Genomic DNA, 13,749 nt, shown 5'->3' with positions numbered 1-13,749 from the left:
AATGTGGGGGGCATACATCCCTACTATAAAGTCACTGTTGGTGTTATGTTGAGATTGGCTTTTTTCAGTGGTCTTTTGCATGCTCAAGGTTTACATAAAAAGGAGGAAACAATCGTGTTTGAGGCTCACGATATGTCATTACAAAGCTTGAACTATGCTTAGGTAAATACAGTTTTACTTTCTACGGCACCTTTAAGAGTTTATGTAAAATCAATTGTGCATTATAACCAATAAGCTGGAAATTCTCAAAGGATGTTCTGTATGATACTATCTATGGAATAGTATTGATTAAGTCTAGATCCACAGTTGGCGTCAGTCTACTATACTGTATGTCAACACCAGATTTGACACGGATCAGTCAGTCCTACATCTCAAAATCAGCTTTATCATGGTTTGAATTTCATATCATGAACTGTAACATTATGGGCAAGCACATTGAACAATTTGTTTCTAACACCCTGGGGCATCATCCGATACCTCCAGCTGCTAAATGTATCTGACAACATCCCTCTGTTATAACACTGTAGTTGTTGCTATCATTCGCATTCAGAACAACGGAAAGAACAACAACAGCAAAAAAATAACAGTAAGATAACAGGCCGGATGATCCTGTCTGACATGAATAATACAGACAATATATTAGGATCCTATCAGATGGAAAAATGAAAAGCAACAGTCCCCAGTTTTGTTTTTTCATGTCAAGCTGCCTGGAAGCCCTTAGATCGGTCCTGCCAAAAAGCCAGCAACTGTCTGTGGCTTTCAGAGCTCAGCCATTTTAAAATCTGCCATCCATCTCCATTCAAAACAGAGTCTGCCAGCCACAGTGCGGCAGTATGTAGGAGCCGCCGATATTGCCCAGTGCTCTTGTCTGGGGCAGAATAAACCGGGTGTATGAGTACCACGGCCAACCAGTGAACTTCAATGTTCAGTGCCTGGATCAGCCATGTATGAGTGTGCCAATATTATTAAAATCATGTGCTTTTCATTTAGGCATGGGCCGGTATAAGATTCCGGCGTTATGATAACCTTTAGCAAAAATACCACGGTTTCACAGTGTTGCGGTATTGCCATTGCAACACTAAAATGGTTCATTTTCAAATGCCAGGTAAAAATAAAGCCTTTAAATTATAATATGCTCTCAAAAATATATAATATTTTCATAATATATTAATGTAAACAACAAATCAATCACATGACTAAATGATTTAATGAATTTTGTATAAACACAGCTCATACCTTGGAGACGGTATCACAAAACATTTTAGTGGTTTTGAAACCTTGACTGTTTAAAAATCTGTATACCTTGAAACCGGTAATCGGCCCATGCCTATTTTCATTGGATAGTCTGTAGCAGAAGAAAGTCACATTTACGAAGGCATAAATGTAAATGCATAAATATATATTACTTTTATGATACATATGGTTCCTTATGGTGTTGTGTGGATTGTTGTGTGTTATTATTAAAACTTGACAGGCATTATTGTGGATTATATAGAAAAATAATATCCATCACAAGACAACTTTTGATACCTGAATTAATGATTAAAATGACCATACATCTCTCCAGTCGCCATTGTCATTTTAGGCTGATGCGCATATAATCACTTCTGCATTCATTATTTGAGGTTAATGAGCAGTGACCATGAGACATACTGAGCTCATTGAGGCTTCATAACCACTCACAGTCCAGTCCAAATAGAAGCACAAACAAAACATTGCCACGGCGTCATCAGACCTACGCTGTCACAACTGCTGGTCATAGTGATGACCCACAAACAAAGCAGACAAAGGTTTGAAGCTTTATTTTTATGTATTGTTATTAATGCAAAAATGATGAGTTGCACAATCACAGAAGAAAGGCTGGAATCGTTTCTGGATCTAGTGTGCACCATGGCTAGACAGCATTTTGGGGCATCAAAGGTCCTTATGATGTCTAAAAGTGGTCCACAGCGTTATAAAAAGCTGAGTGCACCTATGCCCATTACTGATAATGCCTAAAAAGGTTCATGCACCAGTGATGATCTTCAATCTACTGTATAATGCCCAAAAATTCTGGATTCAACATCATGCTGCCCAAATACTGAGTTAAAATGTTGCTGTCTAGGAAGACATCTCACTAGGTTTTGATACAAATCCATGTTGTCCCACTCATTATGCGTGGCGCAGCGCAGACACAACAGTGACTCACATCCACGCAAGCATGAACTTTTCTGGCACAGTGCTAATAAACCAATGCCTCGTGTCAAAAGCGCGAGTTCATAAATACAAACAAATCATTACTGTAACTTAAATATCTACATAAACCCCACCGTAAAACATTTTAAACGTACTGATTTGAATACATAAGTAAATCAGTATTAAATAGTCACAATGGCTCAAATTATTTTGTTCATATTCATATTCCGTTTAGTTTAATATCCTACGTCTTTGGCATTTATTTTAATTATATAATTATTTCGTATAAATAACATTAAACATAAACAAAGTTTCAAATGGCGCGTTCTTGGAGACAAAAATAATTTTTAGTTTTAGTAACGTTATGTGTTTTAATTATCTAAATGTCACTAATTGAAATATTAATGTTAATGTTATATTCAGCTTGAAGGAAGCATTCGCACAGATGTAGATATGAAGCTGCAGATTAAAAAAAACAATTTCCATATAGAAAAAATATTACTCACCCAAATATCGTGAGAAAACTATCCGGTGTTGTATTTATCGCTCGAGTGACTTGTACTCTTGCGGTTGGATGAGTAAACTGTACTTCAACAGAGAAACGCCACCTATTTGTTTCTTCTCTGTGATGAGGAGGATGAATGGAGCGGCTGCGTTTCCCTTGCCAACACATTTGCATAAGGACCGCCCAATGCGCCCTCTGATTGGCCAATATAAGAGATTAGAACAGCCGTCTAAAATCTCGCGCTTTTCATTGGATAGTCTTTAATGTCAGTCAAACAGCGCTCGTTGCCGCATACATAACGAAGTGGCGCTTTTTGCACTTTGCTGCGGGTACAACTGCATGCCAACAGGCGAAATATTGTTTATTTTTACTCGAACAGCTGGTATAAGGCCAGATATTTCCGTTTTACGTATATGAAAGAAAGAAGTAAGCAGGTATAAATATAGGGAAAGGGTTTTGTCCGTATCTGTTTGTCCGTCTATCTCTCTGGTTTGATAAACAGTTTTTATGTCATTGTTTACAGAAAATTACCTGTTTAACTAGTATTAGGAAAGAGTTTATGTACCATGTGTTAGGAGGAAAAGTGTGAGTACAATGAAGTTACAGAAATGTTTATTGGTCATGTAAAAGATCATTGCGTGCTACACTGATTAAATTAAGTACCTACTTCTTGACTGTTATAAGTACGTACTATGTAGAATGAGTGGGTGGAGAATGGATGTGCTAACTTACATGCCTTCAAGTGCACTTGACGCGTTTAAGCTGGAAAATAATGCATAATTCTAACGTAACAACAGTTTTTTTCTGTAATGAAAAAAAATCCTGTAATGAAAAATGTTTATTGAAAATGTATTTATGCCAAATCAGTTTTAATACAATTATGAAGTGCCCATGCAGGTTATCAAAAGTAGTGGGACCAAAATAATTTGTTAACATTGACCACAAACTTCATTTTTTAATGCCTCAAACAAGGAGAAACTTTAACAAATCTACATTTGTGTAGATAACCCTTACGAAAATTAACCATGGTTTTACTACAGTTAAGACCAAAAAACCATGGTTACTGTAGTAAAACCATGGTTACCACAAAATAACCATGGTTTTGACAACCATGGTTTTCAAAAACCATATTTAAACCATGGTTAGTGTAGTAAAACCATGGTTTTGCTCATAGTAATTAATTGACCAAAAAACCATGGTTACTACACTTTTACCACAATAAAACCATAGTTAATTTTCGTAAGGGAAAATTTGGCTACAATCAATACATGCTTTCCATCATGTTGTAAATTGACATCTCTCATACGAATGATAAAGTCGTTATTACCGCAATTACAATTTTAAAGTGTACAAAGCATTTATGTCCCCATAGAGCTTGTTTGGTGTGCTCAGGTCATGTCATATCATATTTACAAGATGAACGCGCATGAACACCACCACAAAGTCCTAAACACCAGTGGGAAGCTCAATGTTTTTTACGCCACGAGTTTACGAATTCTGAGAAACATGACGGAAAATATGCATGTCATGCAACATCTGATTTTGGATGTTGACAGGCTTCTTTATTTACAACAAAATAAGCTGTCTGCGCAAAATATGCAAGCATTGCAAGGGCTTCATAAATTAAAACACATAAAAAGCAACACACTTGATTCACATTGTTCTTGATTTTCTGTGAGAAGAGTGAAGGGATAGTTCAAAATCTATAATTTCTCACACTTATGTTAACCTGTTTGAGTTTACTTCTGTTACTTCTGTATTTTCATGTAATTTTATAATACAGTAGTGTGAAAAAGTGTTGGCCTCCTTCCTGATTTTTTGGATGTTTATCACACTTTAATGTTTCAGGTCAGGAAACAAATTGAAATATATATATTCTTTATGTATATTTTTGGCCATTTTTGCCTTTATTTAAACAGTGATAGAGGAGAGAACAGGAAAGTACGGGGAGGAGAGAGGGTATGGGATCGGCAATGACCACAAGCCAGAAATTGAACTTTGGTCGCCAAAAGTGCAAAATTACCACATGTCGGAGCGCTGCCCACTACACCATCGGCTCCAACACAAGTTTACATATTAAATAAAGATAACACAAGTAAACACAACATGCAGTTTTTAAATGTTTCATTGTCCTTTGGGATTTTTTGGTAGACAGCAGAATTCATGGTTCCATTTATCACAGCAAGTCTTCCAGGTCCTGAAGCAGCAAAACAGCCCCAGACCATCACACTACCACCACCATATTTTACTGTTAGTTTTATGCTCTTTTTCTAAAATGCTGTGTTACTTTTACGCCAGCTTTAATGGGACCTTCCAAAAAGTTCAACTTTTGTCTCATCAGTTTACAGAGTATTTTTCCAAAAGTCTTGGGGATCATCAAGATGTTTTTTTGCCAAAACTGAGACGAGCCTTTATGTTCTTTTTGCTCAGCAGCGGTTTTCGTCTTGGAACTTTGCCATGCAGGCCATTTTTTGCCCAGTCTTTTTCTTATGGTGGAGTCATGAACACTGACCTTAACTGAGGCCTGCAGTTCTTTGGATGTTGTTGTGGGGTCTTTTGTGACCCCATGGATGAGTCATCGCTGTGCTCTTGGGGTAATTTTGGTCGTCCGGCTGGCCATTCCTGGGAAGGTTCACCATCGTTCCATGTTTTCGCCATTTGTGGATAAAGGCTCTCACTGTGGTTCGCTGGAGGCTCGAAGCTTTAGAATATAAATAATAAAAACTGATAGATCTCAATTTCTTTCCCGAATTCTTTGGATCTCAACATGATGTGTAGCTTTTGAGGTCAGGCAGGTCCTATTTAAGTGATTTCTTGATTGCTAGAAAAACTGAACTCAGGTGTGATAAATCTAAAGTTTTTTTTTTTTTTTTTTTTGGGGGGGGTTGATTAATACATGCACCTATTGTTTTAAACACGACTTACCACCTTTTAAATACGAACATCCAAGGAGGACCATTAAGCTGGGTATAGTGTGTTTTAACACCTGCACGAGGGTACGTACACAGACGAACACACAGTTAATTTGACTCATACACATGCACTGACATTCGACACATATGCATTGCGACAATTTGCAATATCTCCCGTGGCCTACAAACGACATACTCCTGTATGTACGCAGGTTACAAAAGTCTGGGGGTGTGAGTACAGTACGCATGCACTCTTCTGATGATGAAAATTGCGTCATGTGCACTGTCCGCGGACCCTTGCGTACACAAAAATGGACTTTACAAGCCTTTACAGCTTGTTGGCTAGGACTTTTCTAAAATTTGCGACTTGTACCATGTGACCACAGCTCGACAACACATGTATCATCTAGAACCACAAGTTTTCCACTCATAAATATGACTTTCTTTAATTGTTTATGTGTTTGGAAATCGTAATTACAATATTTCCCACTCGACTCGAAGGCAGCAATTTTCTGTTTTCACTGTCTCGTGACCCATTTGTTTGTTCACTTATGATGTAAAAGCCACTTTAATTTACCTGTATAATTAAACAAGTATCATTTAAGGAATCCATTTCTTGGCACAAATATCACTTACACCTGGAAGTAAGCGAATTCAGACACATGGACAGCGAACAAATTGCTTGGGTTAAACTGTCTGCAGATCTGTTGACGACCCTTGGTAATACTGCTGGGGCTTTTGGAGGACAATGTTGTAAACAAGACTATATATAACTGAATTACCTGAGGTGACCTACCTGCATGTGGTAAACATCTGGCAAGTGCTTTGTTTTATATCCCTAAATAATACATTTTCTTTCATGTCATACATTTCTAATTTGACCTTAATTTTCACTTAATACTTGTAAATGATGTTCTGTTTTTCAGCTGCGTCACAACTCCTTTGATTCTCCTCGAATGCTGTATTTGCTACGTTTCACCTTCATGCATATTCTAGGTCAGACTAAAAGATCATCAGTAGACACGTCATGCATGTCCCTCACAGTGTCCTATCACTCCAGACTCTCCTCCAGATATGAGCAAATCCCTGTCACAGTCGACTGAAAGTGTGATACTTGCCATCCACCTCACTGCTGCACACACGTTATTCTGGAGATGATCAAAGTTAGCAGACCGCATAATGGTACAGTGAACCCTCGCTGTGATGTCCTGTCCTTATTTTGTAGATTCTGTTAATAAAGTGCTTACATTGTTAAAAAAAATATATGTTACGATAAAGAGCGTCATGATAGGATAAAATGTTCAGTTACGGATTGCTCACCCTTAAAGGACACCTTGACTATGAAGACTTATATGTGCTTTATGTTGACTTGACAAAATCCTATCCACAGTCTTGATGTACACTGTCCCAAGGCGCTACCGTTCTTGGAAATGCAATGTAAACAGTGCAGCATAAACATCTGATTAGGCTTCATAATCAAACCTATAGCAAACCTTTTCCCACATTAGGATTTTTTATAACAAACAACCCCACTTGGCGTTTAGTCATGATGTAAAGAAACACTATATTGCTTTCTGCCTGTCTTAAAGGACACCCTTCCTTTTTCTCTTCTCTGCCAACAACCCACCATTGATCTGAAAACAAATGAATTAAAGTCATAAGAGCTGGAATCCTGTGAACCGGCTAATCGTCAACAGTAATAATTAGGCATGAATGGGACAGTACATGCATTTGGAGTGGGATGATGTGTGGCTGGATCAATAGAAAAGATAGACATGTGCGATTACACAGTGTGATGTAATCACAGAATTCCTTCACCTCAATTCTCCTTTCACATCCTGACCTTTAAAGCAAAAAGACATTTTCTTTCCTTTTACATCAGAGGCCTTTTAATCAAATTAGGACAATTGTCCCCCTGTTACCCCTTTGTTCAGGTCATGATTCACCATTTTGTTTATCCTTGACAGAAAGGTTAGCTCAGAAGATGAGTCTGCCTAATGTTTGTTGACTGAAATAACTGCCGAACATGACTGCCTAGTGCTGTGACTTTCTTAAAGAGACTTAGGATAAACATAGCAATGTGTATAGTAATAAAGATATTAAATAAAGACCCGCATATGAACCTTAAAGAGACAATCCATTTAAAAAAATGTTTTTGCTCATTTTCCAGCTCCCCTAGAGTTTAACATATGATTTTTACTGTTTTGGAATCCATTCAGCCGATCTCCAGGTCTGGTGGTACCACTCCTAGCATAGCTTAGCATAATCCATTGAATCTGATTAGACCATTAGCATCGCTTAGCTGCAGTAGGCGCAATGATATTACACAATGCCCGTAAATAGTCCCCTGCTATTGAAAGTTACCAAGGGGACTATTTTCGGGCGCTGCGTAATATCATTGCGCCTGCTGCAGCCATGGTATGGCAGCAAAGTCATTGATTATTTCGCCATAATCAAAGTATAGTTCCTAGCTACACTCAGCTAAAGGATTATTAGAACACTTGTTCAATTTCTCATTAATGCAATTATCTAATTAACCAATCAATCACATGGCAGTTGCTTTAATGCATTTAGGGGTGTGGTCCTGGTCAAGACAATCTCCTGAACTCCAAACTGAATGTCAAATGGGAAAGAAAGGTGATTTAAGCAATTTTGAGCTTGGCATGGTTGTTGGTGCCAGACAGCTAGTCTGAGTATTTCACAATCTGCTCAGTTACTAGGATTTTCACCCACAACCATTTCTAGGGTTTAAAAAAAATGATGTGAAAAGGGAAAAACATCCAGTATGCGACAGTACTGTGGGCGAATATGCCTTGTTGATGCTAGAGGTCAGAGGACAAACGGCCAACTGATTCAAGCTGATAGAAGAGCAAACTTTGACTGAAATAACCACTCGTTACAACCAAGGTATGCAGCAAAGCATTTGTGAAGCCACAACACGCAAAACCTTAAGGCGGATGGGCTACAACAGCAGAAGTCCCCACCGAGTACCACTCATCTCCGAAAGGGCCGACTGATTCAAGCTGATAGAAGAGCAACTTTGACTGAAATAACCACTCGTTACAACCGAGGTATGCAGCAAAGCATTTGTGAAGCCACAACACGCACAACCTTGAGGCGGATGGGCTACAACAGCAGAAGTCCCCACCGAGTACCTACCGAGAGGCTACAATTTGCACGAGCTCACCAAAATGTTGCCTGGTCTGATGAGTCTCAATTTCTATTGAGACATTCAGATGGTAGAGTCAGAATTTGGCGTAAACAGAATGAGAACATGGATCCATCATGCCTTGTTACCACTGTGCAGGCTGGTGGTGGTTGTGTAATGGTATAGGGGATGTTTTCTTGGCACACTTTAGGGCCCTTAGCGCCAATTGGGCAATGATTAAATGCCTCGGCCTACCTGAGCATTGTTTCTGACCATGTCCATCCCTTTATGACCACCATGTACCCATCCTCTGATGGCTACTTCCAGCAGGATAATGCACCATGTCACAAAGCTCGAATCATTTTAAATTTGTTTCTTGAACATGACAATGAGTTCACTGTACTAAAATGCCCCCCACAGTCCAGATCTCAACCCAATAAAGCATCTTTGAAATGTGGTGGAATGGGAGCTTCGTGCCCTGAATGTGCATCCCACAAATCTCTATTAACTGCAAGATGCTTTCCTATCAATATGGGCCAACATTTCTAAAGAATGCTTTCAGCACCTTGTTGAATCAATGCGACATAGAATTAAGGTAGTTCTGAAAGCGAAAGGGGGTCCAAACACAGTATAAGTATGGTGTTCCTAATAATTCTTTAGGTGAGTGTACATCTGCCTAGAAAATCGCAAGTCAAGTTTTAATTAGGAAAAATATCGAAACTATTTTGTCAGAACAATGCTTATGGCCTAATCAGATTTAATGGATTATGCTAAGCTACCCTGCTGAAAAAAACAGCATATGTTGTGTTTTGGTGCTGGTATGCTGGTGACCACCAGCTAAACCAGCAACAAACCAGCAAACCAGGGAATTTTGCTGGTCTTTGCTGTTGTTTTTCAGCAGGGTATGCTAAAAGTGGTACTGCCAGACCCGGAGATCGGCTGAATAGATTCCAAAACTGTAAAAATCAAATGTTTACCTTTAGGGGAACAGGAAGCTTAGCGTATTTTCAAATAAGTGGAGTGTAAGTATTCAATAGATCAAACTCTTTTTTTATTTCCTACCATATAAATAATTTATTGGACAGAATCAAATGTAGCGGTGGACCATGCAAACACATCTTTTCTATTGTGACTTGAGAAATGTTCACCTTGGCTGCAACCTTTTAAGCTGTATATCTTGATGATTACAGTATGTGTCACAAGGGTCATATATGCCAAAACCCTCGCCATTCTGCACAGTAAGGCACAAGCGCTGTGAATCAGAGGCAGCACAGCGTGTTAACAGGCTGAACAAGTCTGTTGGTCCATTCAAGCATCTCTCAAAGTATTTAAGAAAAGAGCAATGAGTAAGAAAAAAGTTAATGAGTCACTTAGGTTAATGATCCAAGCTTTTGCTAAGCCCTTTCATTAATCACATTGATTTTTGAGACGGAGCATTAAAACTCCCATGGTAGAAAACGTGAGTGGTCCAAGGTAAAAATCTGGTTTTTGTTGCTGTTGTTTATACTGTATTTCTATGTGGTGTTTATACAAAATATTTGCAAATTCATCATTCAACACCATTGCTAAGAATTTTATCCATAATATTTAAGTTTTCCCATGGTTTGAAATCACCTTGGTTTGCTATGTCACACACAACTGTAACCAATTACGTCGTCACATTTGAACTCACTTGAAGGACTAACTTGTTAAAGGAACACGCCCACACTTTGGGAATCCAGCTCATTCACCGCATCCCCCAGAGCCAGACAAGTCCATACACACCTCTCCCATATCCGTGCGCGCCGCAACTCCGTCCGACGCAGCCCCCGCTAGCTTAGCTTAGCACAAAGACTGGAAGTGGGTGGCTTTAGCTAGCATACTGCTCCCAATAAGTGACAAAATAACGCGATAATTTTCCTGTTTGTGTGTTGTGATTTGTATAGTCAAACCGTGTACAAATAACAAGGTGATATGAGACACAGCGATCTTTTAACAGTATACATACTGAGAACTATATTCTCTGAAGACGAAGCACTGCCGCATGGGCGGAGTGATTTACACAATTCTGACCGAACTCTCTGCTCCTCACCAGGGGCTTCTCGTGTGCTGCGAGCAGATCACTCCGCCCATGCGGCAGTGCTTCGTCTTCAGAGAATATAGTTCTCAGTATGTATACTGTTAAAAGATCGCTGTGTCTCATATCACCTTGTTATTTGTACACGGTTTGACTATACAAATCACAACACATAAATAGGAAAATTATCGCGTTATTTTGTCACTTATTGGGAGCAGTATGCTAGCTAAAGCCACCCACTTCCAGTCTTTGTGCTAAGCTAAGCTAGCGGGGGCTGCGTCAGACAGAGTTACAGCACGCACGGAGATGAGAGAGGTATGTATGGACTTATCTAACTCTGGGGGATACGGTGAATAAGCTAAATTCCCAAAATGTGGGCGTGTTCCTTTAACATAGTGCTAAAAAACAGCTCACATATGCATTGTGAAACTGGACTTGGCAGTTATGTGTCCGAAACTAACGAAATTAGCATCTATGTACACGTACGAAAGGGTGTAGGTGGAGCCTAATTCTCATTTTTATTTATATGGTCTGAGCTGTTTGATTGACCCTACTGAAAAATCCAGCTAAAACCAGCATAAGCTGGTAGCTTGTTTTAGCTGGTTTTAGCTGGATTAAGGTGGTTTATGCTGGTCCTCCCAGCCTGACAAAGCTGGTCATGCTGGTGGGCCAGCTGGTATTCCAGCATGACCAGCTAAGTCCAGCTAGACCAGCTTAAAATGTGACCAAAACACACCTAGACCCGCTTGCTACACCAGCAAAACCAGCTTCCTACACCAGCAAAACCCGCTAAAACCAAGCTGGGGACCAGCTAAAACCAAGCTTATGCTGGTCTTAGCTGGATTTTTCAGTAGGGGAGTAGAAATGGAGACTATTTTGCATATTCATAAATCCACGTATACTGCATTCAAGCAATCTCAAAGCATGTAGAAATTAATGTCACAGGAAAACTTTTACATATGCTATTATGATGCTCAAAGATGAGTTTAAAGTGATAACATTAATATTTTTCTTGGTGTGAGGTGAATCAGGGACAAGGGATGCAGTTCCTTTATGGCAGACTGGCATGTGGCAGACAGCCTAAGGCAGTGACATTGATGTTTAATGTTTTGGTGGCTGTTAGCTCATTTATCACCAGTTCAGATGAGCCATCATGTGCCATCTATGTCCTGACAGAAACCATATCACAGATGTTTGGTTGATCAAACAGGTCCTGAGCACACACAGATCCATCATAGTGACATAGATGTTACACGTTTTATGGCGCATTTCCACTGCGCGGTACAACTAGGCTCGGCACGACTCCTCTTGCATTGGCTCGGTTTGCTTTTCCACTGCTTCAGAGTGGGTGGCATTATAGACTTATTATTATAGTTGCACCACCTTTAATGCCATTCAGTGACATCATCGTATATGCGTTAAAGGCATGGTATCTCATTTGATCCAGAAACATTTTTAGTTATGCTGGTTAAAAGTCTCTTCACATCCTGATAGCAATCACTATGTTAAGTTGTTTAAATGTATTTGTAGAAATTTATGTCATCTGTGAAAGGCGTAGGACCAAAATATGTTCAACCAATCATAGATCTCGGTCCAAACGTACGTTGCCTTTTTTGTCCCTCATCCGTAAGCGTAATTTGAATGCCACCGCACAGCCTGTTCACGCATACACCATACGTTCACGTGAGCTCACCTCCCGTCTGTAAACAGAGGGTGAATTGCAAACTTTCCTGCTGAATTGACAACCTGCACAGTAGCCACAAAACGAAAGACATCTTTTAAAACAACAACAGCAAAAACTGTCTGGATCAGCAAAGAGCAAAAACTCAAATTAACATCGGTAACTTTACTGCTTTACCACGAGATGCAAACAGCTGCAGGAGGCAAAGGATCTGAAAGGGTCATTGCACTTTTATTTTGGTAAGGTAGGTACGCGATATGTTTGTATTGAGATGGATTCAGATATTCTACTTTGATGAAACATTGTGTTGCTTATGAAATTTGTGTTCGTTTACAGATTAGCGTAACAATATAGTTACTACGTCTACACAACCGAAAGTGTGTTTTAAATAATTCTGATGTAAACCAGTTGTTTATGTTGATTATTTTGGTAATGTTATTCACTTTGTACTGCAAAGTTTTTTCACTGGTGAATGAGACATGAGATGTGACCGTCTGATCTGTGCGTGTTTATGTGTTTTGAAAGAGGTGTGACTTTGGATGGGGATTTAAATGGAGGGTGGGATCGTGATTTCATTGCTAGTCGGCTACCATTAGCATTTTTCAAAATCCTTTAAAACAAACAAACAACACGGGAGCATATCGATGGAATGGTGTTCTTGATTCTCGACAGGGGGATGTTTTTCACTGCTATAAAGAAAGCCTAGGAACATGTACAACAAAGCGCAGATTATGTAAGGTTTGCTCGATGGCGCACGAGGGTAAACTACTCTTGCATTTAGCAATGATGTTGGTAATGATGATCTCTCTGACCAATGAGTGATTTGCAGTGTTTATGCATCATGTTTTACAATCGATGTGCTTGGAACCTCAACCGAGATGGTACTAAAAAACGAATGTACAAATCCAATGTGTAGTCCACACATCAAACTAACTGTACCATATTAAATTGCATAGCATCATTTTTTTTATTGCATCAAACTGCATCAGAGATGCGTATCGCACATCCCTACTTTAAACTAATTTTATTAATTGGACTCCAATTTGCCAGCTTCTGACAGAAATTAGCTTTATTAAAGTCTATGGGTTCACTTACATTTTCTTCCAGCATTGTGAATGCTTAATGGGTGTTTTCAAAATAGACACAAGAAACTAGAATTATTTGTGTGTTGTCAGCTAATACGCATTTTATTTGTCTATTGTTGCGACCTAGATGAGGATCAAATCACATTTTATGGCAAATCACTGTAGAAAACCAGGGCCGGGTTTCCCA

At 39.2% G+C, this 13,749-nt stretch overlaps 1 protein-coding gene across 1 annotated transcript in view; it reads right to left on the bottom strand.

Moving 5' to 3' along the window:
* hpcal4 (hippocalcin like 4) overlaps positions 1 to 2,827 on the bottom strand; it is a 33,109-nt gene extending 30,282 nt beyond the window's left edge. Inside the window, exon 1 of the mRNA XM_055219067.2 lies at positions 2,682 to 2,827. The gene's annotated coding sequence lies outside the window, so the exon portion shown is untranslated. The remainder of the gene's footprint in view (positions 1 to 2,681) is intronic.
* Between the last annotated feature and the right edge of the window lie 10,922 nt (positions 2,828 to 13,749).

The sequence above is a fragment of the Misgurnus anguillicaudatus genome, chromosome 20, assembly GCF_027580225.2.
Source record: "Misgurnus anguillicaudatus chromosome 20, ASM2758022v2, whole genome shotgun sequence".
In the NCBI taxonomy this organism is placed as follows: domain Eukaryota; kingdom Metazoa; phylum Chordata; class Actinopteri; order Cypriniformes; family Cobitidae; genus Misgurnus; species Misgurnus anguillicaudatus.
This window is presented reverse-complemented; position numbering and strand designations above follow the sequence as displayed.